General features: G+C 38.5%; 1 protein-coding gene across 1 annotated transcript in view; it reads right to left on the bottom strand.

Annotated features, from left to right (window-relative positions):
• LOC137235183 (uncharacterized) overlaps positions 1-26,256 on the bottom strand; it is a 1,124,977-nt gene that overhangs the window by 394,262 nt on the left and 704,459 nt on the right. The window lies entirely within an intron of this gene.

Consider the following 26,256-nt stretch of genomic DNA (forward strand, 5'->3'; position numbering starts at 1 on the left):
ATATAAAAAATTAACAAGAGCAAAAATTTAATTTCTTTAAAGTAGATTCATTTAAAGTTAAATATAAATATAACCCTACAACAAGGACCCTGGATAAAATTTTTAAAATGTGGACCAAAGTTTGCAAACGTTTGTGTTCACAACATTGATTTCAATAGTCTTCGTTAAATCAAAACGTTATTTTAGAATAAAAGTCGACCGATTTTAAGTTGAAAGCTGTTAACTGCTGTTTTCCGGCCTTATGATATAAGAGCTCATTATGGATGACCGCGTAGCTTCAGTTTTCAGACTAGTTGGACTGTCCACTAACTTAGGGTATTAGCACATACGGTCATTAGTTCGACTGTCTTGGGAAAGCTTTTGCTTCACCACTTTGAGTGTTCTTGCGAAGGACACAGCCTCACCTGGTAAATATATGTGCCTACGTATTCACATTTGTAAAAGGAGCCGTAACGTGTAGGTGATATTTAAACTTGGTTAATAGGCTATAATCAATGTGATTCACTCCAAGGGACTAGTTTTGGATACAGCCGCCAACCGGGAGACTTGGGTGTTGAAGGATGAAATGTGAAAAGCAAAATTAAAATTTCAGACGCTATTGTATAGTTTCGCATATAAACAAAAGATGTTTGAATGTAAGCCCAAGTATTTTTAACCCTTCTCATACGTATGTATATATATCCTCAACTTAAGTATGAGGTAAGAAACATTTCAAAGGAGTGTTTATGCACCTAGAATCTACTAAAGGACTTTGCATCACTGATTTCGCTTATTTTTTCAGCCAGTCGCAATATAAAATTCTTTAAAAATTCGGCACCTTTTGTGGGTAACTTGCTTTTTTTTTAACAACTTGAGGACAATTTGAAAACATGTTCGCCATGGGTCATTTTATTTGAATTCATTGTTCATTATTAATTTTTTGAAAAAAATATGCAAAGTGAGCATATAAATTTATTATATACCTTTTCTTTTGGTGTTTTGTTTTAATAACTTGGTAAATTGGGTAATGCAAAGTCCGTGTTAGGCTGGCATCGAAAGCGCCTGTTTTTTAAATAACTTTTGAACAGTTAGAAAGGGTTAAATTTTGCAATTAGTTTCTTATAACTGGCAGTGATGCGCATCCGTTGATACCACTTTCGACCATATCCGACCAATTTTCGACGTGAACAATAAATGGCCTAAACAGTCTTAAACGAGTAGAAAATATAGAAACGCGCCGGACGCCGCCGCCGTCGCGCCGATATTTTAGACATTCGGCGGCGGCGTGCGAAAAACGACCAAAATCGGCGGCGGCGGCGGCGTATACCTCTAGTACAAGTATAGTCTTTTTGATGCTGTGGCAATTTACAACCCTAATAATAAAACACTGCCTTAAAATATTGTTTTTAGAGTTTTGCTTTAAGTATACCAATTTCGACATTTTTCGGCCATTTTCGGTCATTTTTATACTCAGTTGAGCAGAGCTCACAGAGTATCTTAACTTTGATTGGATAACGGTTGGTTGTACAGGTATAAAGGAATCGAGATAGATATAGACTTCCATATATAAAGATCATCAGTACCGAAAAAAAAATTCGACTAAGCCATGTCCGTCCGTCCGTCCGTCCGTTAACACGATAACTTGAGTAAATTTTGAGGTATCTTGATGAAATTTGGTATGTAGGTTCCTGGGCACTCATCTCAGATCGCTATTTAAAATGAACGATATCGGACTATAACCACGCCCACTTTTTCGATATCGAAAATTTCGAAAAATCGAAAAAGTGCGATAATTCATTACCAAACACGAATAAAGCGATGAAGCTTGGTAGGTGAGTTGAACCTATGACGCAGACTAGAAAACTAGTAAAATTTTGGACAATGCACGTGGCACCGCCCACTTTTAAAAGAAGGTAATTTAGAAGTTTTGCAAGCTGTAATTTGGCAGTCGTTGAAGACATCATAATGAAATTTGGCAGCAACGTTACTCTTATTACTATATGTATGCTTAATAAAAATTAGCAAAATAGGAGAACGACCACGCCCACTTTAAAAAAAAAAAAATGTTTTAAGTCAAATTTTAAAAGTAAAGTTAATAGTATATAAGTAAATTATGTCAACATTCGACTCCAGTAATGATATGGTGCAACAAAATACAAAAACAAGTAAGGAAGGCTAAGTTCGGGTGTAACCGAACATTACATACTCAGTTGAGAGCTATGGAGACAAAATAAGGGAAAATCACCATGTAGGAAAATGAACCTAGGGCAACCCTGGAATGTGTTGTTTGTACGATATGGGTATCAAATGAAAGGTGTTAATGAATATTTTAAAAGGGCGTGGGCCTTAGTTCTATAGGTGGACGCCTTTTCGAGATATCGCCATAAAGGTGGACCAGGTGACTTTAGAATTTGTTTGTACGATATGGGTATCAAATGAAAGGTGTTAATGAGTATTTTAAAAGGGAGTGGGCCTTAGTTCTATAGGCGGACGGCTTTTCGAGATATCGCCATAAAGGTGGACCAGGGGTGACTCTAGAATTTTTTTTGTACGATATGGGTATCAAATGAAAGGTGTTAATGAGTATTTTAAAAGGGAGTGGGCCTTAATTCTAGAGGTGGACGCCTTTTCGAGATATCGCCATAAAGGTGGACCAGGGGTCACACTAGAATTTGTTTGTACGATATGGGTATCAAATGAAAGGTATTAATGAGTGAATATTTTAAAAGGGAGTGGGCCTTAGTTCTATAGGTGGTCGCGTTTTCGAGATATCGCCATAAAGGTGGACCAGGGGTGACTCTAGAATTTGTTTGTACGACATGGGTATCAAATGAAAGGTGTTAATGAGTATTTTAAAATGGAGTGGGCCTTAGCTCTATAGGTGGACGCCTTTTCGGGATATCGTTATAAAGGTGGACCAGGGGTGACTCTAGAATGCGTTTGTACAATATGGGTGTCAAACGAAAGGTGTTAATGAGTGTTTTAAAAGGGAGTGGGCCTTCGCTTTAATCCTATGCGTTTCTTTATCCTGACGTTTTCATCGGTTTCCGTGTTTTGCTTTGAATTTCTATATCTTTTGACTGCCTTTTGGGAAGGATTTCTATGTTTTCCTGTCTTCAATGTTCGCATTGTTCGACCTTTTGCCTGGCTTTTGCGAAGGATTTCTATGTTTTCCTGTCTTTAATGTTCGCATTGTTCGGGGTTTTTTCGTCTACCAAAAAATGTCTCTAATGGCCTATTTTCCAATTGCGGAGTGAATAAGGTCTTTGCGTTCGTACGTGCATCAATAAAGGAGTTCTTGAAGTGAGCGATGGGCTCTTGCTGCCTGAAGGCAGCGCATAGTCTCGAAAAGGGAGAAGTGAAACCTTTATACCTGTCCATTAACTGCGCTTACATATGTATGACGGGGTTTCAAAATTTTGGATACCGAGTTGATTTTCAACCATAAATTGAATTGAGGCTGAAATTAGAGACTTTTCATTGTAGATGATTCGAAGAGTATTTGTCGCAAGAGTTCTCTAATGTCTTCTATTGCTTTCGATTATATTATTTTTACTTGCGTATATTTATAAAAATTATCTACTGCTGTTAGTACTAGGTGTTTCTCTATATTACAAATATCTATGTAAACTATTTCGCAAGGGAGTTTCGAGTAGTATTTATTCTCTTTAAACACTTTACACGGTTTAATTATCTACTGCTGTTAGTACTAGGTGTTTCTCTATATTATAAATATCTATGTAAATTATTTCGCCAGCGAGTTTCGAGTAGTTGTGGTTTATTAGAGTATACATCGTATTTATTCTCTTTAAACACTTTATACGGTTTAATTATGTTCTTTATTTTTGCTTTTATTTTCGCAAAATAAAATTTTTTTGTCAGTTGCTTCTTATTTTCATCCCAATTTCTATGTACTTGTATATGTTATTTTAAATTTTCTTCGTTTGAGCATCTTCGTTTGCTAAATCTTCTACTTTTGTTTGAGTATAACGAATTTCGTAATTGCAAAAATGAAGTGGGCAGATCTCTTGAATTTTTCCCATTATTTATTCAGTGGTAAATGAACCGTTTATCACATAACGATTTAGACAGCGGTTTAGTAGTGCAGTTAAATCGTCGATTGAAAAATAGGGTTTATAGATTAAGTGCCTATGATAGGTTGGGAATGGTATTATAACTGATAGCTGTTCTCAAACATAATGAGATCCTAATTTGGTTTCTAAAGGCATTTATGGGACCATCTACTGCCTGGATTAAGTTGTGCGAAGAGCTCTAGTCTGAGTGCGTCGGGACTGGTAAGGAATTTAATTAAAACATCCTTTTTTATGTGTGCAACTACGTTGGCTTTACCAAATTTATATTTGATTTCCTAATTATATTCCTGTAATATTGCCTTCCATCGTTTTGATTTTAAATTATTCTGGTTATTACTTAGAGCATGCGTAAGTGGCTGATGGTCAGTGTGTATGATTACTTTTTCTGTAGCGTATTAGTAACTCCTAAAGAAATTTAAAGCCTTAATTATTGCAAGCATTTCTTTTTCGTTCACTGCATAACTTTCATCGGCTTTGCTTAACGTTCTTGTAATGAACGTTTTGAAATGCGCCTATTTCATATGGTGAGCCGTCCGTAGTTAAGTCAATTTCTTTGTTATAATCGTGGTATCTTTTATCTAAATTTATTTTCTTTGTACTGCTTTTTCCTCAACTCGAAGCAGGGATGTAAGCGGTTTTGCCAGTATCATAATCTCAGATAAATCTTCTATAATATCCGGATGAAGCTTATAACGACCTTAAGACCTTAAACAGACAGCACTAAAAATTCGATCGAAGTGGGTATTTCCGGGCTTGGTGGTCGATACCAAGATCGAATGGGCGATGAAGACATTCTATAAGTTTAAATCGCGGGGCCCAGATGGTATATTCCTAGCCATAATACAAATTTCAGGTAGAGCGGTGGTGGAGTGGCCAAAAATAATATTCGATGGGTGCGTATGACTGAATCATGTACCAAACTCTTGGAGAACTAATGTAGCTCATGTAGTCTTCCTACGAAAGACTACAGGCCTATTAGCTTAACATCATTTCTGTTTAAAGTCTTTGAGAGACTGATAGATGTGTACATAAAGACCAACGTGGATGATAAACTGCTCTCCACAACACAACATGCGTAAGTACACTACAGGCAAGTCGGTAGACACTGCACTTCATAGGGTGTTAATAAACATAGAGAAAGCCCTGCATTATTAGAAGTATGCTCTAGAAGTCTTCTTAGACATTGCCGGGGATTTGAACAATGTCTCTAAATAGGCGATCATGGATGGTCTTACCTACATCTATCCATAACATCCAGCCGTAACCAGATAGATCAGCTGCATGTTAAATTTCAGGAAGACTGTTTCACAACGGGAATTGTATGAGGCTACGAAATCATTGGAAAGGGGCACGCCGCAGGGTGGGGTGTTATCACCTCTGCAGTGGACTCTAGTCATCAACCAACTGATGCTAGGGTGTCGTGAGGTTTATCGCCCTTTCTATTTCATTTCTTTTCATTAGATTATCTACTTCATAAAATAAAAACCTTTTCTAATTTTAAAGTAATAAAAGAGGACAATTAGGCAAATCATATACTTCCTAAAATTTTTAAAATGTTATAAAAATATTGTATTCAAATTTTTACGATAACTTGGCTTTTAATTAAATAAAAATTATTTTTAAAAATTAAATAATAATTGGTGCCCCGACAAAGGACATTTTTCCTCCAATCAAAAAATTTTAATGGCGTATATTGGAGTTCCAATCCTAGTTTTTGGAGTAGAATTTTATTACTATTACAGCCATTAAATCGGAAGAAGCACAATTTTGGAGCGAATAACCCCTAGAAAAATTACATTAACATAATTTGCGCTAGAAGAGAAAGTATTCAAATCAGCAACAGCAATCAAAACAAGTCCATCAAAATCTTTGAAAAATTCAAAATGCACAACTAAACTAATTCAACAAGGAATTCCGGCATCCTCAAGCATCAGTATATTCAGCTGTTCTATTCCATGCTACAAAGCGGTATCTAATTTCTTAGGAGACGTCCAGAGATTGAGGGACATTCGAAAATTGTAAGTGATTTGCAGACATTTTTCTTTCAAAAGTAAAAGAGATCGAACTTAAGCCGGAAATATTAAAGTGTATTAAGTAATTTTGTGATTGTTCTCTTTTTATGACAATATTGCGTAGTCAGACTGTTACTAGGAATTTACGGCAGCCGCCGTGGTGTGATGGTGACGTGGTCCGCCTCCCACACCGAAGATCCCGTGTTGTCGCCCCGGGCAAAGCAACTTCAAAATTTTAGAAACAAGGTTTTTCAATTAGACGGAAATTTTTCTAAGCGGGTTCGCCCCTCGGCAGTTTTTGGCAAGCACTCCGAGTATATTTCACCCATGAAAAGCTCTCAGTGAAAACTCATCTACCTTGCAGATGCCGTTCGGAATCGGCATAAAAAAGTAGGTCCCGTCCCGCCAATTCGTAGGAAAAATTAAAGGGAGCACGACGTAAGTTGGAAGATAATCTCTTCGGAGGTTATGCCGCCTTAAATGTTTTTTTTTTTTATTTAAAATAACCAGTTATGCCTACACCACAGGAACAAAATGAAAATTTGTAATCCCCTCCTCTAACGCGAAATGTTAACTCTTCAGGTTTAATGTTACCTCTCCCAAAGTATCAATATCTTATAGTAGCTCTATCATAGGATATGACTTGCACAGTTTTTGACTTCATACAGGCTATTAATGATAGTTGTGATAGCTCAGATTTGACACTACACTAAAAGAACCTTTCTTAGAAAAAAATTCCATCCGTGAATCCCAACGATTAGAGTCTCCTCTTACGGATCTTGATATCGGTGATAGAAAACCATCAGAGTTTTATCGCACTCTAAAACAAACTGCAGGACAGTCAGACTCTATTTCGGACAAACTAATTACACAACTTTGGATTGGTAAATTATTAGCACAAATACAAGTTTCACTTAGAACACTTCCTAATCCAGACATAAAGACACTATTAAGCATGGTGGATTCAATTTATGAAATTGTTCAGTCAAGTAAGCTTGAGCAGGTACAGGCAATATCTTCATCAAAAATCGATCAAAGTGATCACATTAGTCAGGGGCGGTCCGGATTGAATTGGACATGTCATGATTGTCCTTTCGTAGAAAAAGACATGCGTGCTTTTATGAAGCGAACTCAGAAAGAGTTTGACAACATTTTTATTGGGTTTTGTGACCTAAACGAAAGATTCAAAACGATGGAAGCTCACTTTAAAAAACTGAAAGTAATATCTGACCAATGTTGATTTCGCTGGCCTCCCCAATTCCTCCTACACCTCCACCTGTATCTTTAGCACCAACAATAACAGTTACCAACACTGCGATTTTTGCTAGTGATACAGGTGTACCTGCAACAAATCATACTTCATTGATGGGTTCTATAACCAGCAAGCAATGCATTTTCTGTCAACTGTCCTACAACGGGCTCACCTTCCCAACTCTCTGGTGCGCTATCTGCTGCTTCTTTGCAGGTGACTGCCATGCCACCTCGTAGGGCCATATTTGTGTCTCGATTACACACCTTGCTAACCGAAAATGATATTACCCATTATGTTTGCTCTAAAATTTGTGTTGCACCCACTAGTAACATCAATGTATATAAATTAAAATTTAAATATTAGAGTGACATCTCATTTAAAATAACTCTTTTAGATGCATATATCGATGAGGCACTTGATCTCTCTTTTTGGCCTAAGCATAATGTGGCTCACTTGTTCACAAGAAAGTCAAGTAGGTACTGAGCCTGTTTTATTAAATCCAAAAAACGCTATGATGAACACAGTAAAAACAACACAAACGTTGTTGCTTATTTGTCCCGTCTTCTCATTAATTACCAAATTTTTCAGAGTTTATGATCAAAACCTGCTCCTTTCTTACTTAATACTTTCCACTTTTCGGCACAAGTTGTAGCTTTTACGGAGACCTTGCTAAAGCCTGATAATTATAATTTTGAGGTATGTTAAATAAAAATGCTTTTCATCCGCGTGACCGCATATCTAGAGCGTGTCCTGATTGCTGTTGATTCTAACCTCTCATCTGCGTCGATTTCGCTGGACCTTATCTCTCATAGCGAATTCATAGCAGTTATGCTTTCATTTGGTCCTATAGCGTAATTGTTTGCTGTTCGTACCACGGTTGCCACACCATGTTTTCATTTGGGACCAAAATTCACCGAAAAAAGGACCAAATCTCAAGAAAAAGGACCAAATTTTGTGTTTTATTTTATTGAGACACAATTAGTTCGGCAATTCACAAGAGTGACATATTCGTTGTAAAATATAAAATTTTAGGATGACTCCATGGTTTCCTATGCAAAATTTTACTAAAAATTTTAATTCAAACTGCACAAATAAAAATAAAGTGTACTTATAATTATTAAATTTTCACATTTCTAGGATAAGTCTATGTCCTTTACTAACCAAACACTTTGAATCTAATGTTGTTGACGAAGCTTTTAGTTCCAGCATTATGTTGGTCGTTGCAATGAAATAAAATGTATAGCGCAGTTAAGTTTTAGTAAGAAGCGGTTCAAAAATCTGCTTTCTGGTTTTGCCGAACTATGTGGCAGACTCAGTAAATCATAAATGAAACCAAGCAATTCTTCGAAGCATTTTTGTTAATGCTATTATTATAGATGTTTAATTTACCCCTTAACGTTAAAATTTCATACCAGAGCCTAGATTCAGTAAGTGTAATTTTTGAAAAACTCATATTTACTGAATCTAGCCCCAGGCCTCGGATTTTAAATCAAACGTCTTAAAAGTTTCAACTGTGCAATAACGGAACCTGATTACATTTAATTAGGTACTAGAATTTAGTTAATAGTGTTGTTATTGAAGTTTATTATACCTACGGGAATAATTTGTCACAAAACAATTCTTCCGAAATCAAATCTCTTTTAGATTTGCTTCTGAGTATAAAAATAAATTGGTTTTAATCGCAATTACTTTTACATTTATAAAGTTATCACTTTCAAGAAGTATTTCTGCCCCACTTCCAGTTAAAATATTTCTTATGTCAAGCTACTTAATTCTCAATAGTCCTGGAATTCTCTGAACTCATTAAGCTACTTGGAGATATGTGAGAATGATTTAAATATGGACGTGCAATTTTTACATTGAATTTTTTATTTTTTTTTTTTAATATTGAACGTGTTACCTTTTGTTTGGCAAGTACACCAAACATAAAACAAATTAGTTTAACTCTTCTACTTAGTTTTCAATTTATTTAACTCGACAGCCATTGTAATAGCTCCATCATTGGCAAACCCTGCCAAGTTTCTTAGCGGCACATGTGCATTTGAAAAAAATTGTTTAGCTCGACTAGTGAATAAAATCTTTGAAGCCACTGAAACAAAACTCTGATATGTCCGTGTAATGTGTTTGCCCTAAGATCCAGCACTTTTCTTTTTAATGCCTAGACTAAATTATCTCCGAGGTGTTCTGCTGTATTTTATTGGCTTTGCAATTTTTGTGGTAAGAATTCCATGGAAGTAAATTGAAAATTATATGTGGGTTAATGAAAGTGTGCCAAATGTTGTGAGCAGTGTTGTTTACCTCAGTAAAAAAAGAAGAGTACCAAAATCGTGGATACTGCCTAAAAAGGACCAAAATTGAAAAAAAGGGACCAGCGGACCAAATGGGGTTGGAAGGGACATTTTGGTCCAAAGTGGTAACCGTGGTTCGTACATACCACCTCGTTCGGATATGAATGTTTATGCTACCCTGCAGTCAAAAGCCAAAGTAGTCAGCAAACATTCTAGTTCATTGACTAGAATTTTGTGGGTTTATTCATACTAGTCAGCTTTTGAATAGTTCATTGACTATAATTTTGTGGTGTTATTCATACTAGTTAGTGTATGAGTAGTTAATTGACTAGAATTGTGTGGCGTTCATCATACTGGTCAGTTTTAGAATGGTTCATTGGCTATAATTTTGTGGTGTTGTTAATACTAGTTAGTATTTAAATAATTCATTTGACTAGAATTTCGTCTGTCGGCTCGAGGAAATGCGCGAGTGCTTTCTGTGGCCAATTTGCAATGCATACTTCAGTTGACAATGCTAGATATCGTCCACATCAACGGGAACATAAACACAAGCATGACGAGTCAACCCCCACCGTTACCTCAACAGAGGTTAAAGAAGTTATTGAAAAGGCCAAGCCATCCATATCAATAGTCCCAGACGGAAGACCTATTCCGATGCCAAAACACCTGTGCCATGAGGGCATCAGTAGCCTAGGACATTTTTTCTACTTGTCCTTACAAGCCTATGCCTTTCCAGAATAACAGAGAAAGACCGGAAACCCAGCCAGTATCTACCGATATTATCCCTTTAGTCGGTAACGAAAATTTTTAAAGCCGTTATGATTCCCTCAATTAAATGAAATTGTTCGGTTATCCAGCCATAAGCATGACTTCCGTAATGTGCATATCACTACCACCATTCTGAACTCCATTAACACTCATAACAGGACGGCGCTAGTGCAGCTTGGCCTGTTTTTACACAGTCAACCACTACTGGTTCGTCCCTTCTCCGTTAGATAGATAGATAATTTATTGAGGATTGCACTGCGACCTTTGGTCAGCACCTCATCCCATCCGACTTCCATGATGAACCCTAGCAGTTCTCTTGGCTTGAGGGATTTAATGTGGGAAAAACGGAGATAGTACTTTGTTTACTTAAGCCTCAATCTCTACAAAAAAGTTAGTTTTGTCCAATACCCAGAAAAAAAGTTGATTTTGTCGCATAACGTTATTATTATAAATACGAAACTACAGTTTTGACTCACTTATTTACTTTGACTTCCCCTATTCCTGATATTTGGCATATCTTTATTAACTTTTCAATCCAAACCCTGCAATTTTTCCTACAAAAATATCATGAGTTTCAGGTCTAAGTATAATAAGAATCAGGTAAAATAACAGTTGCAATAAATATTGAAAGTGCTATAACTTCTTTGTTTATTATTTTAGTAATATGGTTTCAAAACAACGTTTTCTTGAATTTTTATGTACTTTCGTTTGGTAAGGAAAAAAACATACATTAGGGGGGGAGGGGGGGGGGGGGGGGTAAAATTTTGTTAGCTGACCTAATCATGTGAAAACGACTTCATAGCTTAAAAGGGCATTAAACGGAAATGTGGAGCTTCTCAAGGCCAAAATAATGACATATCAATTTTAAAAATCGGTCGTCAAATAACCAAGTTAAAACGAAAAAACCTTTTTGGCTGTATTTCGAAGGATCAAAAAAAATTTAAAAAAAATTTTCCGAAACCCTCTCAACATAATCTTCAAATTTAGGGGCGGACATTAGTAACTTATTTTTTTGTATGGGGACCAACCCAGTCTACTGACTAGTATGTCAATTGGTATGATATTGGTGTATATAATAACTAGAATGTCATCTGGTATAATGCTGGCGCAAAGGCTGACTAGTATGTTAATTGGCATGAGTCTGATGGGTATGCTGACTAGTATGTCATCTGGTATGATGTTGGTGTATATAATGACTAGTTTGTCAATTGGTATGCTGCTGATGCAGAGACTGGCAATTGATATTTCGTAGGACATCGCCGTGTTAAAAATACCAGTTGGTAATATGGAAAAAAGACAGAACTCATACTAGTATAGAATTTTGGCAAACTAGTATTCTTCTAGTATACAACTAGTTGGTTTGACTGCAGGGTAGTCACAGCTCGGCCATCTGCGAATTGGATTCTCAGTTAAGAGATAATGATCTTGTTGTTGTTGGTGAGTTTTACTTGCCAACAATTAGTTGGGTTAATATAAGTGATTAAAACTTTTTAACTCCCACTGTTCAGCACGATTTTCTCAATTGCCTGTTAGACTCATCTGGTCGGACATCTATCCCTGCACTGATGTCGATTTGGCAATCTCTATATTTTACAGTACACTTGACGGCTTCCTTGATACCTGCATTCCTACTCACTATGCCCTGCGTTCGAATAAGCCGCCTTGGGTTACCAGGCAACTTATCAGACTTAATAACATCAAATCTAGGCTTTATAAGATATTCAAGAAATCTGGAACATCTGCAGACCTCTCTAAATTTCTAATAGCTCGTTCTAACTTTCACTTAATCATAAAACATAACTTTCAAATTATCAATTAGAAAGATTACTTAAGTTTTTGTAAAGCCCAATTTTTTAAAAATGCATAAAAGTTTTACAGTTTCGTACTGTTATTATTTTGTTATACAATTATTATTGTTTTGGTTTTGTTGGGGAAAAACTGAAAAGAAGGAAACATTTACTGGCATATTGCGATGGTACCATTTCGAAAACCGCCACGTCATCATCGTCAAGTAATTTCGTAATGTTTTTTTTTTTTCAACAGGTTTCACCGGTGATCGAACCGCGGTCAAAATGCTGAAATGAAAATCGCCTAAACATTGGGCTATTGTGTTGTGTTTGCTTTCTTAGCTAATTTCAGTTTTATCACATTTTTTTTTATTGGTATTGTACCACTGGCTGGCGAAAACCCTTGGGCTGAATCCTCCTCGAGGTTGCCGGCTGGTAATAGTCACTACAGTACCCCGCTAGGGGAGTGCTAGCTAAGCTCAGGAATCAGTGCCATTAGTGCCTTAGCTCCTCAATAGCTCTGGCATATGGTAGTGGCTCTTGAACGTGGCCTCAAGGTGGGGGCCGGACCGGTGGTGTTATGCATTGCCGTCCCGATGATCTGCCTGGCTGGGGGCCCCTCAAATAGCCCAGTCGCTAACGGAGCCCTCTGGAAACCAGGCCACACCAAGTTGTAATTTAGGCCTTACCCCAGGTACAGCGGATCTCTGCCTGGGGTGGACGACCCCGTTCTCCGCAAATCGTTGGATTCACTTATGGATTTTAAAAACAAAAACAATTGTAACGACGCCGGAACTCATAAAAAGCCGGAAGGGGTAACACCCATCAATCTGGAAGCTCGTGCGGTGCAGGGCCCCTCTAAAAACCGCGGCGCGGCTATTGCGGGTGGTGCGCAAAGACTTCGGGCGGCGCCGGAGTCTTTCACATCGCCCATCAATTCCTCTAGGGGTGCTTTGGGGACGGCGACTGGACCCGCTGCCTCTGCTAGTAACCTTATCGGTAGGCAGTTTTCTACCGGGGGACTGCTAGCACGGGGAGCGGCCCGCCCGCCTGCCTTCGGTTGCGCCAACGGCGTACACCCAGAAGAAGGATAGACCACCTCCCTCACAGGCAGGTGGCTATACGAATCCTGAATAGGATGGTAAACGTCCGTAATTTGCTCTGTATGGCGTTGCCTGGGGATGTTGATGAGTTAGGGGCGGAAATCGAGTGGGCGAAATCTATGCCCGATTTTATGAAGTCTGCTCCGGTGATGGAACAGTCCTCCGGAAAGCGCAACCGTTCGAGGGAGGTTGCGCAGAATGCTCCCAAGAGGTTTAAAGTCAAAGGCCCCACATTCGCTTGTGTGGGTCTTTGAATCTAATACTGAGAATGAGCAGGTCTTCAAAGACAAATGGGACTGGATAAGGACCGAAATGGCCAGTTTTTCAGTCGCCTTGGTAAGAGAGAACCCTGTACCTACACCTGCTTTCAAAGAGGTGGGTTGGTACCAGGGGCAAGTTCAGTTGTTGGCTTGCGATGACCAGAGGTCAGCCGACTTATATAAAAAGGCGGTGGCTAGGTTGGGTGATTTCTACCCTGGTGCGGTGCTCAGGGCTGTAGACTTTACATCCCATCTAGGCCGAGAGCTAGGGTCTGGATTCCATCGAAGCCGGATGATCCAGAGGGAGTCTTTGAGGTCATAAAAACCTTCAACACGGAGCTACCTTGCTCTGGTTGGAGAGTCCAGAAGCTGGAGCATAGCACCAGGGAGACGCGTCAAGCGATACTCCTGCTAAACAAGGAGTCACTCCCATTTTTGGAGCGCGCGGATGGCGCTATTAAATTTGGTTTTGACGCGGTTAAGGTCGAGGTATACTCCAATGATTTAAAGGCGGCCCATGATCCGGAGCTGGATATAGAACCTGAAAAAGCGTAAAGCGAGGAGGAAGAGCACGCAAAACCTAACAGGGTCAGTCCGACGGATGACAGGCTGGGCGGGGACGCGTCTTCTCTCTCCTCGCAAACACTGGACAGACTTAGTGTTTACACTGAAGAGGAGCCAATGTCTGATGAAGACGGCGATTCGACAGTGGTGGAGGTGGTCGGTGCTCGGTGCTCGGCTTAGTGCGAGTCCTACAAATAAACCTCCACCACTGTAAAGCAACATCTGCTGCGCTGCTGCTCCAGTTTTCCAGTGGGGCGGCTGACATAGCCCATATCCAAGAGCCTTGGGTAGTAGGGCAAAAGATATGCGGGCTGAAGGCAGCAGGATTGGCGTTGGTAAGTGGTGCCACACGAGGGAAATCGAGAGCTTGTATCTTGGTAAGGTCTAATATAAATTTTCTTTTTCTTCCCCAGTTTAGCGACGAGGATGTTACAACTTTGATGTTAACGGTCAGTGGTACGGATGTTACACTGACGTCTTTCTACTTCCCCCATGAGGTGTCGGCTCCGACGGAGCTAGTCCGTAAGATAGCTCGGAGGCGCAGGATCCACTATTAATAGCGGGAGATGCCAATGCGCACCACGAAACACGAACGAGAGGGGTGGGTCACTCTTTGATTTTGTTATTTATCATAACTTTAAGATTTGCAATAAGGATTCGGTACCCACGTTTGTTACTAGGAGCAGGAAGCCGATTCTGGACGTCACCCTGATCTCGGGCAGCGGGGAATCCATGATAAAAAAATTGGATGGTGCTTGAAGACTACTCCTTTTCGGATCATAGATTTTTTCGCTTCGACCTTGGCGGGGTGGCGCTCAGAACTGGCTGGCACAGAAACCTAAAAAACGCCAATTGGCGTACTTATAGTGAAGAGCTTCAAAAGAGGCTCTCAGGATCTACTGTTCGTATTCCCCAGAATTCTGCAGAGCTGGAAAATATGGTTCACTTGTATACGAAGGCTCGTAATGAGGCCTGCCTTAGGAAGAAATCTAGGGGTAAAACCAAACCACCATGATGGAACGCGGACCTAGACAATCCACGCAAGGCTTGTCGGAAAGCATTCAATCTTGCTAAAGCCTCCAGGGAGGCTGAAAAATGGGATGCATACAAAATGATGCTCGGGGATAATAAGAAACTGCTAAGGTCGTCAAAGAGGACCTCCTGACAGAATTTTTGTAGCGAAATGGAGACGGTGTCTGAGGGATCCAGGCTCAGAAAGGTGCTCTCTGGTGCTGCAAAAAGTATCCCTGGATGCCTGCAAGGATCTGATGGGACGTGGACGGATTCGGCAGAGAGCACCCTACGCCTGCTCCTGAGTACGCACTTTCCGGGCGCTAGTGATGAAGAAATGAACTGGAGGGAAACTCATACTGGCGAACCGTTTGAGGGGAAGTTCATTACTATGGGTAAAGTTAAATGGGCTATAATGTCGTTAAAGCCCTTCAAAGCACCAGGGCCGGATGGATTGGCCCCGGTACAACTTCAGCAAACAATGGAGCTGAGCTCTTTGTGATTGTATAACATCTTCTAAGGAGTTTGTGCTCTTAACCACGGGGTTGGAAGGATTCAAGGTTCACCTTTATACCAAAAGCTGGAAGGACTGGTCACGCGACCCCTAAAGACTTAAGGCCGATATGTCTGACATCCTTCCAGCTGAAGACACTCGAGAGGTTAATGGACTCCACATTAAGGGAGTCCTCGGAGGGAAGTTGTCTACATCCCAGCATGCGTATATGAAAGGGAAGCCCACGGAGACAGCCTTGCATGCAGTTGTCTACCAGGTTGAGAAATACTTGGCGTTCAAGCAATTCACACTCTTAGCCTTCCTCGATATTGAAGGAGCTTTTAACAATGTTACACCCTCTGCGATAAGTGATGCACTAACCGGCTTGGGGGCCGATTCGGGGCTAGTGAAACTTGTTCAGCAGTTGCTGTTGCGAAGAAAGGTTCATGCCCACCTAGCTGGTTCAACGGTGGTCAAACACATACGGAGTGGCACCCCGCAGGGGAGGGGGGGTACTTTCTCCACTTCTAGGGGTTGCCATACTTAATGAGCTCTTGGTTCTTCTTGAGAAGGACGGATGCAGCAAAGTAATCGCATATGCAGATGACCTCCCGCTGTTAGTTCGCGGGAAGTTTCCGCAGACACTGTGCGATCTAATGCATACTAAGCTGAGACTAGTGGAGGACTGGACCAGGAGTAAAGGTCTATCATTCAATTCAGCCAAAACTGAACAGGTTTTGGTGACTAGGAAATATATGATTCCTGTATTGTAGCTGCCGGTGCTAGCGGGAACGACCCTGACGCTTAGGGACTCTGCCAAATACCTAGGAGTAATTTTGGATAGGAAACTATCCTGGAGGGAAAATGCTCAGGAGCGCGTAAGAAAAGCAACGGTGGCACTGCACAGCTGTAGGGAAGCTGTGGCATGAAGATGGGGACTATCGCCGGATATTACCCTGTGGCTCTACAATGCTGTGGTTAGACCAATCCTTCTATACGGGGCTTTGGTCTGGTGGACGAACTTAGATACAAAATTGAACCTACGAGTATTCCAGAAGGTTCACAGAAGTGCTCTAGTCTGCGTGGCGTGCGCTCAACGCACCACCCCTGCGGAGATGCTGGATGCTTTTTTTTAATGTGCTGCCAATACATTTAACGGCCAGGCAATGTGCGGCCTTTTCTGCTCTACGGCTGCGGGAGCTATGCATCCATCCTTAAGAATTTGGATTCGCCTTCCTCGGACTATTGCGCTCCGACTGCATTTTTCGATATAAAGTACGAGGTTGTTATCCCGGATAGGGATTATTGGTCGAAGGAGCCGCCGGACCTGAGCGATAGGATGCAGATTTATACTGACGGCTCCACACTGGATAAAAAGTGGGCAGCGGGGTCTTTGCACCTCAACTAGCGTGGAACATATCCTTTAGCTTGCCCGATTAATCCAGCGTCTTCCAGACGGAGGTGGCTGCTATAAATGACGCCGTTGATCACTTGAGGAATGCTGTTCACGGCTATAATAAAATTTGTCTTTACTCTGACAGCCAGGCTGTAAAAGCGCTTCGATCGGTCACATGTAAGTCCAGGACAGTGCAGAAGTGCCGCAAATCTCTTAACGAGATCGCTGAGCAAACTTCCCTCAGTTTGGTATGGGTGCCTGGACACTAGCAAATACCGGACAATGACTGAATGAATGGCTGACGAACTTGCAAGAGGGGGCACATCCGTTCCGCTTTCGTCGTCCTGGAAGGGATTGAGCATGCCGCTCGCTACCTGTAAGCTCATTTTGAAAGAAATTTTCCTTAGGGAAGCGGGTGTGAGATCGAACAATCTTGTATCCTGCTACCACACTAATCTCGTGTGGCCTGAATGGGACGCGAGACGTAAAAGAATTCTCCTTCTTCTTAGAAGTAGGGACATATCTTTGGTGGTTGGACTTATAACCGACAACATAGCAATCGGGAAGCATGCACAACGGCTGGGTGCTCCTTATAATGACTACTGCAGGAGCTGCAAAGACGAAGAGGAGATAGAAACAGTCAAGCATTTTCTGTGCGAAGGAATCTCTCGGATCTCCCTTTTTTGACGATCTTTGTGATCTGGCTAAGTTGGAACCTAAGAAATTCCTGACATTTGCTGAATGGACCTGTAGGTTTGACTAGAGGAGAGATCCACGTGGTATCACAACGGGGTCTTTTGGGCCTAAGGGCACTGGTGCTCTCACCGGTGCCGACTCTAACCTAACCTAACCTATTGTACCACTCCTCTTCACTGCAGAAGATTGTTGGTGTACCATATTTAAACTCGTGCTCATTTTATGTAGTTATATGTTTGTATGTTTAATGGTGTGTTCAATTTTACTTAAGATTTTTAAGAATTAATGAGCCTAACACCGGTAAATGATATTTGTTATTCAATTATTATTTTTGGTTTTATTGATAAAAACTGAAAAAAGGAAAAATTTACTGGCATATTGCGATGGTACCATGTCGAAAACCGCCACGTCATAATCGTCAGGTAATTTCGTAATGTTTTTATTTATTTCAACAAGTTTCACCGGGGATCTACCCGCGGTAAAACTGCTGAAATTAAAATCGCCTAACCATTGGGCTATTGTGTTGTATTTGTTTCATGGCTTTGTTATTGGTATTGAACCACTCCTTTTCACTGCACTTTGCGTTATTGTTTCGAAATGGTACCATCGCCAATATGCGAGTAAATGTTTCTTTCTTTTCAGTTTTTTCCAATAAAACCAAAAATAATAATTGAATAACAATCACTATTTACCGGTGTTAAGCTCATTAATTCCTAAAAATCTTAAGTAAAACTGAACACACCATTAAATTTAAAAACATATAACTATATACTGAGCAGGAGTTTAGATATAGTGCTAAAACTGTTATTGCTACCACAGTATAATTTAAAATTTTATTTGATACTAATGGGGTGTACCTTAATTTATCTTTATACAAATGCAACTTTGGATCATTTATATTTCTTACATATAGTCACATACTAATTCTCCTACTATCAACAACTCCTAATGTTACGGTATTTAGTCTCCACTCTTTTTTTATTTGCTAGTACGTAAATTCTTTTACCACTTACATATTTCTAGATTAAGCTCTTTCATTACAATAACAACAACATGGTATTTACTTATTTTTTTACAGTTTTAAGTTGTTAATATTACAACAAAAACAAACTCTCTTGCTACTTTATTTTATTGTAGATTCAAGTTCTCATTGTTAATACTTATATTTTTAAAACATACTCGCATTAATAAAGTCAAGTAAGGACTATCTTTTATTATTGGCGCAGTCTCAGGCGAACTACGTACGCTTAAAATTGCTCGTTAAGTGTAAAAAACCAAATTTAACTAAAAAATTTTCCAAGTAAAGTGCTAAAAGAAAAAAATCTTTTAAAGTTTAAGTAAAAGTTGCGTGTTAAAGGAAAATATTCAATTTCAAATTGAGCTTCCACGTATTTAGAAAAAAAATTTTGAATATTTAAATGAAATTCGCACATAAAGTGCAAAAGAAAAAAGACCGTTATTCGCAAAAATTTTGAAAAAGCACAAATTAAGGAATTAGTTTCAAAGTTTAAAACTATTTTAAAAATGAAAAAATATGTGATTTTCTTGCTCTGTGAATTATTTAAAAAAAAAAGAAAAAATAAGAAACACTCAGTGAAAAACAAGAACACAACTAACATTTTTATCATTAGTGATGTGAGGTTCGACGGATATCCGCCAGACATAAGCATTCTATTTCCGGTAGCCATAGGAAATGCTTCTCGTATATCAGTAAGAGGTATAGCAAACCTGTAGCATGTTAACAGGGCAAGCCCTGTTAGATGATTTAACAGCATATGAGCAGTTTCGAAGTTCAAGTTAATGTTACATTAATGAGTTCCAACACAAATTCCAATAACAGAAGTGAGAACAGATGGTAACAGGTATCATAACAGCCGGGCTTACACGGTGGACGTATTGTAGGAAAACGTTGCTGAAATTGTGTGAGAGATTGCTTGTTAAAATAACCGCGGGAAGTATGGGAGAAATATAAATTCTATAGGTTTGAAGAGACTAAAAATATAAAAACTACACAAAGGAAAATAGTTCGAAAACAGCCAATTAACGGGGAAAAATAGCTCGTAAACATTTTTTTGAATAGAAAATAGTTCGCAAACAATTTTTTTGGAGAGCAAATGGCTTAATTGCGGCAGTTACAGAACTTAGAAACGGATAGCAAAAAGTTGGACAAGAGAGTTGCTGAAGGAGTTGAATCACGATCGGTTGTTCGGGGAAAAAAGTAAAGAAAATTTATATATTGTTTGAAATCCCGCCCGTGTGTAATTTTTAAAAGTTAATAAAAATAAAAATTTACAAAGTGAAAAAAAAAAACTAAATACAATTTTTAAGTTATAAAATCGAGGAAGAAAAAACAAGAATTTTTTTTTAACACGTGAACCAGTGGGAAAAGTTATGCAAAAAAAAAAAAAAGAGAAAAATTAAATTTGCTGAAAAAAAATTTTATTATTTGAAGAAATGAATATATAAGAAATTAAAAATATGTAATTTCAAAAAAAAAAAAACCATCACGTGAACAAGGAACCGAAAATTTGTATAAAAAAAAAAAAATATATATATATATATATATATGTTGGAAAAAAAAAAAATTTGTAATTTCGGAAATACGTGTAAAAAAGGGAAAAATTTAAGCGGAAGATAGTTGAAGTATTTTATTTCGAGAAACAAAAGTTATAAGAACGAAATGTGTTTAAAGTTTATCAAACTCGAAAAGAAAAAAAAAGTTTTTAAATAAACGATCAAGTGAACCGAAATTTATACATACCAAAATTTTTTAGAAAAAAGAAAAAAAAAACCCCAAAATTTTAATTGGTGGAAGAGAAAAAAAGAATTAATATTGAAAGGAAATTGTATTATGTGGAAGTTTGACTGCGTACGAAAAAAACAAGGACAAAGTGAAGAAGAAATGAAAAATCTTAAATTGCGGAAAACGTCCACACGGAAACAAAGAATCGAAAAGTTATAAAAAGGTAGATGTGAAGTTCGGACGCAGAAGAAAATAAGGACGAAAACTATTGAAAAATCGAAAAAGAGATTTTTTTTTTGAAAGGAAAAAGCAAAAAAAAAAAAAGTAAAACTTTATCAGAAGATGAAAAAGAAAATATTTTTGAACTTTGAAAAATCGTAGAAAAAAAAATAACACGGAACATAAATGAACAAAATTTTTAGTAAAGTAGAAATTTGCCGAAGTTTTGAGTAGCGCAAGGAACAGTTTACCTATCTATTTGCGTGCTTACTATAATAACAAACAAAAAAATCTAATCAGATCAAGAGGAAGGAATTTTTTTTCAAGGAAATGAGGCAGAATTACACGTCGGAGTCCCAACGTCGGCAGGAGTTTCCAGGATAAGGAGGCACAGCGGCTAAATATTTTTTTTTTGTTTGTAGGACTTACTAAACAAAAAAAAAAAAAGAGTAAAAGAAAAATTAAAATTTATGTAGGTTCTTAGGCTTTTTAACATACACAAAAATAAAAAAAAATAAAAAATGTTTTAATGTAAAAAGTTGAATGTGGGCGAGCGAGCGAGTCCAAAAAGCCCCAGAAAGTATACCACTGGAGAAAATGAGTATGGTTAGGAAAAGGTGCTAAATAACAAAAAAAAAAAAAAGTGTTTGTGTTTCTCCCCCCCCCCCCCCCCCCCCCCCCCCCCTCAAAATTTTATAGCAACCAACGTCAACACTCCATCAACTGGCCAGCGGAAGGAGGATGATTCGGTAAGTGCCTCTTCTTTTAACACATGTACGTTTCACAGACTGGTTAAATTATTGATAAACTAGGAAAAAGTTTTATAAATTGATTCGTATAAACCGCCCTACTTATTAATTGGGTAAAAGCAGAGAAATTAACTAATCCATTCAGTTGGTTTAATTGCTTTCTCTGTTAAACCGTCCGTATAATATATATACTTTGGCATTTTATTTTTGCGATGAAACTTCGACGCATTGTTTTTCTTTCCATTAAAGTGATCACCTTAATGAAAAGAAAAGGTGAGTTATCTTCGTAAAAATTAACCGGTCTGTATATCTATATTCATTCACCAATTCATGTTTTTGTTTGCACCACTTGAGGGGTTAACATCGTCACAAAATTCCAAAAGAAATTTGACGATAAAAATATAGTACGAAAAAAAATGTATTAGTAACAAAGATTTTATTATTAAATTTCGCAGTAGGTTGTGAATTTATTTTGTTTATTTCTTTTGTGTTGCTCTGTTAATTGGGCCATGTAACATCGCTTAAGCAGATTATGTTGCAAGAAGGCTATGTTATAGCGTTCACATAAGTTCGATTTTCTGCTAAAGATTTTTTTGCTTCCCTTCTCTTAATTTGAAAGAGAATTTCATTTGCATAAATACGTTTGCTAACTTCCCATACTCAGCTGCTCATTAATTTCAAATTTCTTTCGTTGTTGGTTCTCCATGTACCAACTCAATTAATTCTAAGTGTTGTGAGCATATGAGAGCGCAACTCTAAGAGTTAACATACTGCGTATTAAGTGCAAGCGGTGCTTCTCGCTCACTCGCAAACTGTGAACGATGTATAAATATGTTTGAAACTATGTTACATATGTAAATACAGAGATCTCAGGTTATACGAATTATGTTGTATGCGAGAGAGATAGTATTGAGAAATAACTTTGTTTTTTTTTTAATTAACAGAAGAGTACTAAGTGAATTTATATACTGAGCAACTCTTGTTTAAATTGTATGTAGTGAGGAAATCTCAAATTAACATGTTTGATTAGTGATAAGAGATAAGAAGAATGTTGGAGAATGTAAACAAATCATAGAAACCAGAGAAATGTTTTCTTCTTCTGAAGAGAATTAAGTTAAATATATGCTTTTGTAATCTGTGAATTTATTTTTTTGTTGCCATTGAGAGACTTCGAAATGAAAAATGCAATATAGAGAATTTGATTTCGATCAACCTGTTGAAATGTAAGCTAACATAAATGATATAAGGAACAGTTTAGGTCGGTTAACATACATATACATAAATACATATAGCACAAAGTAATAGATAAATATCAAAATAAAAAAATTCAAATTTAGCGTGCAGTAGATATAGAAAACAAAAACGAAATGTATGATTGAAGAAATTTTAATTAAAATTTAAGGATTGGAAAAATGAGAAAAATGAAGGTGTAACTTCTATTTGATATTTGTGGTAGGGGCAATGGTGAGTATGTGTGGGCTAAAAGAAAAACTTTTACCAATCTTTTAGCAGGTTGGGTGGGTGTAGATGGAAGGGCAACGACAGCTTAGCCTTCCACCTCTGCCGGAAGAACCCCAAACGATGCAACTTGTGGCAGGTAGCGGTATGTATTAGTTAACGTATTACTTATTTATTTCCGTAGTAAATTTGACACGTTCTTTTGGGAATTTGTTTGATTGAGATGAGCCTAACCCTTCGACGGCCTCTAAATTTAAATTTTTTTTGTAAATCTCTGTTTGATTTTTTTTTATGAGAAACCGAGGTAAAAGTCAGTGTAGGAGCAAGATCCCCCCCATATACGCCGTAGACTAGCCGGCTGTAGCAAACAGAGTACCCGCTCCTTAAACCCTATATCCACTCGGAGAGCTATCGCAAAGCAGAACTGATGTTCCCTAATACAGTGCAAAGTAAGCTACACATTCGTATATGTGAAGAAGTTTGTGGCAGGAAAGACAAACGTTAATGAGGCCAGCTTCTTGCATAGATGGTGCACTATGAGGGAGCCAACGGAGGCATGAGGCGATTAGTTCATTACATAAAATGGCGCCCAACGTGTGGGGCCAGAGAAGGTCAAGAGTTCATCAAATTTTTTTTTGTAGTTTATTCAATTTTTGATCACTTAAAAGATCTTGCCTCGGATTGTCATTATCTGGATTATTTCGGATGTGAACCGGTGAACTTTATAAGATTTTTTTTTTTAATTTTAGTATGTTTTGCAGCTCATTAAATTTTTTTTTATTGCTTCAACGCAGTTTGACCTTTCTGTTTTTTGTTTTCCTAAAGATTTTGCCCTGGATTTTCATTATCGGGATTTTTTCGGATATGAACCGGGAAACTCTAGATCAGAGAAGGTTTTTGAATGCCTTGCTCGGCGAAATAGATGATATTGGCTAATGTCGAAGTCCTACCCGATCAAAGTTTTGATAAAACCTTATAATTGTTTCTGTAAAGTTATATCGGACATCGTTAGAGATTTTTTCTACTGGGTTATCTTGGTAGATTACTCGCGAATTGTACCGCTTGATAAGTTCTTTGCATTAAGTGGCTAGAGGTTGCTTTAGTGGATAACTAAACTCTCGTCACTTTCCGAGTTTGAAATCGCAGCCATTAAATAATTAAGTTTTTGCACTGTCATTTTGTTGCAGGGTTTGGTTCAACCGGTAGTATATACATACATGTACTGAAGCCCATGCAAGACCCCGATGCCACAAATATGTTATCACGATAATAATAATATTTTTTTTTGCAAAAAGAAAAGAAAGATACCTAATATATAAAGAGATAAAATCGAAATAAGTAAACGTGTAATAAATCTAACATACGTAAACCTAATACGATCAACACTGAACAAATAACTCTACGTTCGCCAATAATAATATACGGTGTGAATATCGACTACTTTGCACAGCGTTAAAAAGAAGCAAATTGAAGCGTTTTTTTTTGGCAAGTTGATAAATGGATGAGATTTTTTTTTGAGAATAACTAAAAACATATATAAAAATAACCAACAACCAATACAAATACCAAACGTTTTTTTTCATAATGGCGGTGAGACATAGCAATGAGGAATTGAATTTGACTAACGCAGCCGAAGAAATGATCTGCACCATTTGTAGCGAAGGTGTGACGCAAGATCGTGTTGAGACTCCTTGCAAGCACGTATTTCACAGATCATGTTTAGGTAGGTGGATAGATACGAATTCCTCATGTCCTTCTTGCAGGGAACCAGTCACTATGCCCGATCTACAATGCCCTAATGGTGCAGCGGGGGTGACAGCCTCGCCAGCAACTACTTCATTCCGAGCCAGAGGAAGAGCTATGCCCCGAAATAGAGTAGCGACTCGATCAATAACACAGGCACTTCGAACCACTGGCACTGATTTTAATCGACCGAACGCATATCGTTCACCTAGACCCGACCACAGATGGACTGCTAATGCTCCAATGTCAAGCAGTAATGTAGACTATTCTAGAGTTCGAACCATGATTCAGGAATCTTTGACTGGCTTTCGCGAGCAAATAACCGCCCAAATCGGTAGTGATTTGAGCACCCTATTGGGACAATTAAATGTAGGAGAGAATCGCTATCGCCAATCCACTCAAGAAACCCCAAGTCGACCACAGGAAATGCCACATAATCAGGAGGAGGAGCCCAGCCGACCGTACCGTGGTAGTGAACCTCTGCCTCGGACGAGCAATTTTCAGGCTAACAAGATCTCTAGCATGATTTCCAATTGGCGAATACGTTTCACTGGTAAGCCAAATGATATGTCGGTTGAAGATTTTATATATCGGGTAAATGCGTTAACACGTCAAGCTTTGAACGGAGATTTTGATGTATTGTGTCGATATGTCCACATGCTTTTTGCAGATAACGCGGAAGCTTGGTTTTGGAGGCATCACCGGCAAACAGATCGACTAAATTGGGAGGAGATCTGTGTAGGATTAAGACAAAAATATAAGGACCAGTTGAGCGACTACGACCGAAAAGAAAATATACGTAGACGCAAACAGAGATCCAACGAACCATTTGACCAATTTTTAGACGAGTTGCTAACCATGAATGATAGGCTTCAAATTCCCAGGACAGATCGGGAGCTTATAGAAACAATGATTAGGAATTTAAAACCCGATCTTCGATACGAGCTCTTGCATTTGGACATAACCGACTTATCTATGCTTCGAAGAGAATGTCACAGGCATGAGCACTTCATGGCTAATTTTAGTAATAGCGCCCCTATCCGAAACTTTCCCGCTAGAAGAAACATATCTGAAATTGTTGAGGAAATTCAGGAGCGCGTTGATCCGCATACAACCGACTCATCGGATGTTGCCGAAATATCAGTGGAGAATTTGAAGTGTTGGAATTGCGAAATGTTAGGCCATAGGTATCAAGATTGCACCAACCCATTGCGCCGAATATTTTGTTACGGATGTGGGAAAGACACGTACAAACCTACATGCCCAAAATGTAATCGGAGTGCGGAAAACTCGAATCAGGATGTCCGCAGAAGGGGATATCCGAACCACCAGGCTCGGATGTAAATAATAGCATAAGTCTCGCGAACCCCAACGAACTGAGTCCCAAGCCATCTTGCCAGCCAAAATTAACTCCCATAAGACCTTTTCATGTCCGGTTAGCCGAGTACAACCAGCGTCGCGCTGAAATTTTCTCAGCGCCACCAAAAATTGTTTCGCGTTCGGCACAACGAATGAAGAATTTCTGGACTAAAAAGAAGCGTTTACGAAAATTTACCATCTCAGCCATTGTGTACAAAATCTCTGATATTAGGCCTTATATACGAATTAACATTAAAGGTGAAAATGTGTTAGCATTATTAG

The sequence above is a fragment of the Eurosta solidaginis genome, chromosome X (assembly GCF_040869045.1).
Source record: "Eurosta solidaginis isolate ZX-2024a chromosome X, ASM4086904v1, whole genome shotgun sequence".
Classification (NCBI taxonomy): Eukaryota; Metazoa; Arthropoda; class Insecta; order Diptera; family Tephritidae; genus Eurosta; species Eurosta solidaginis.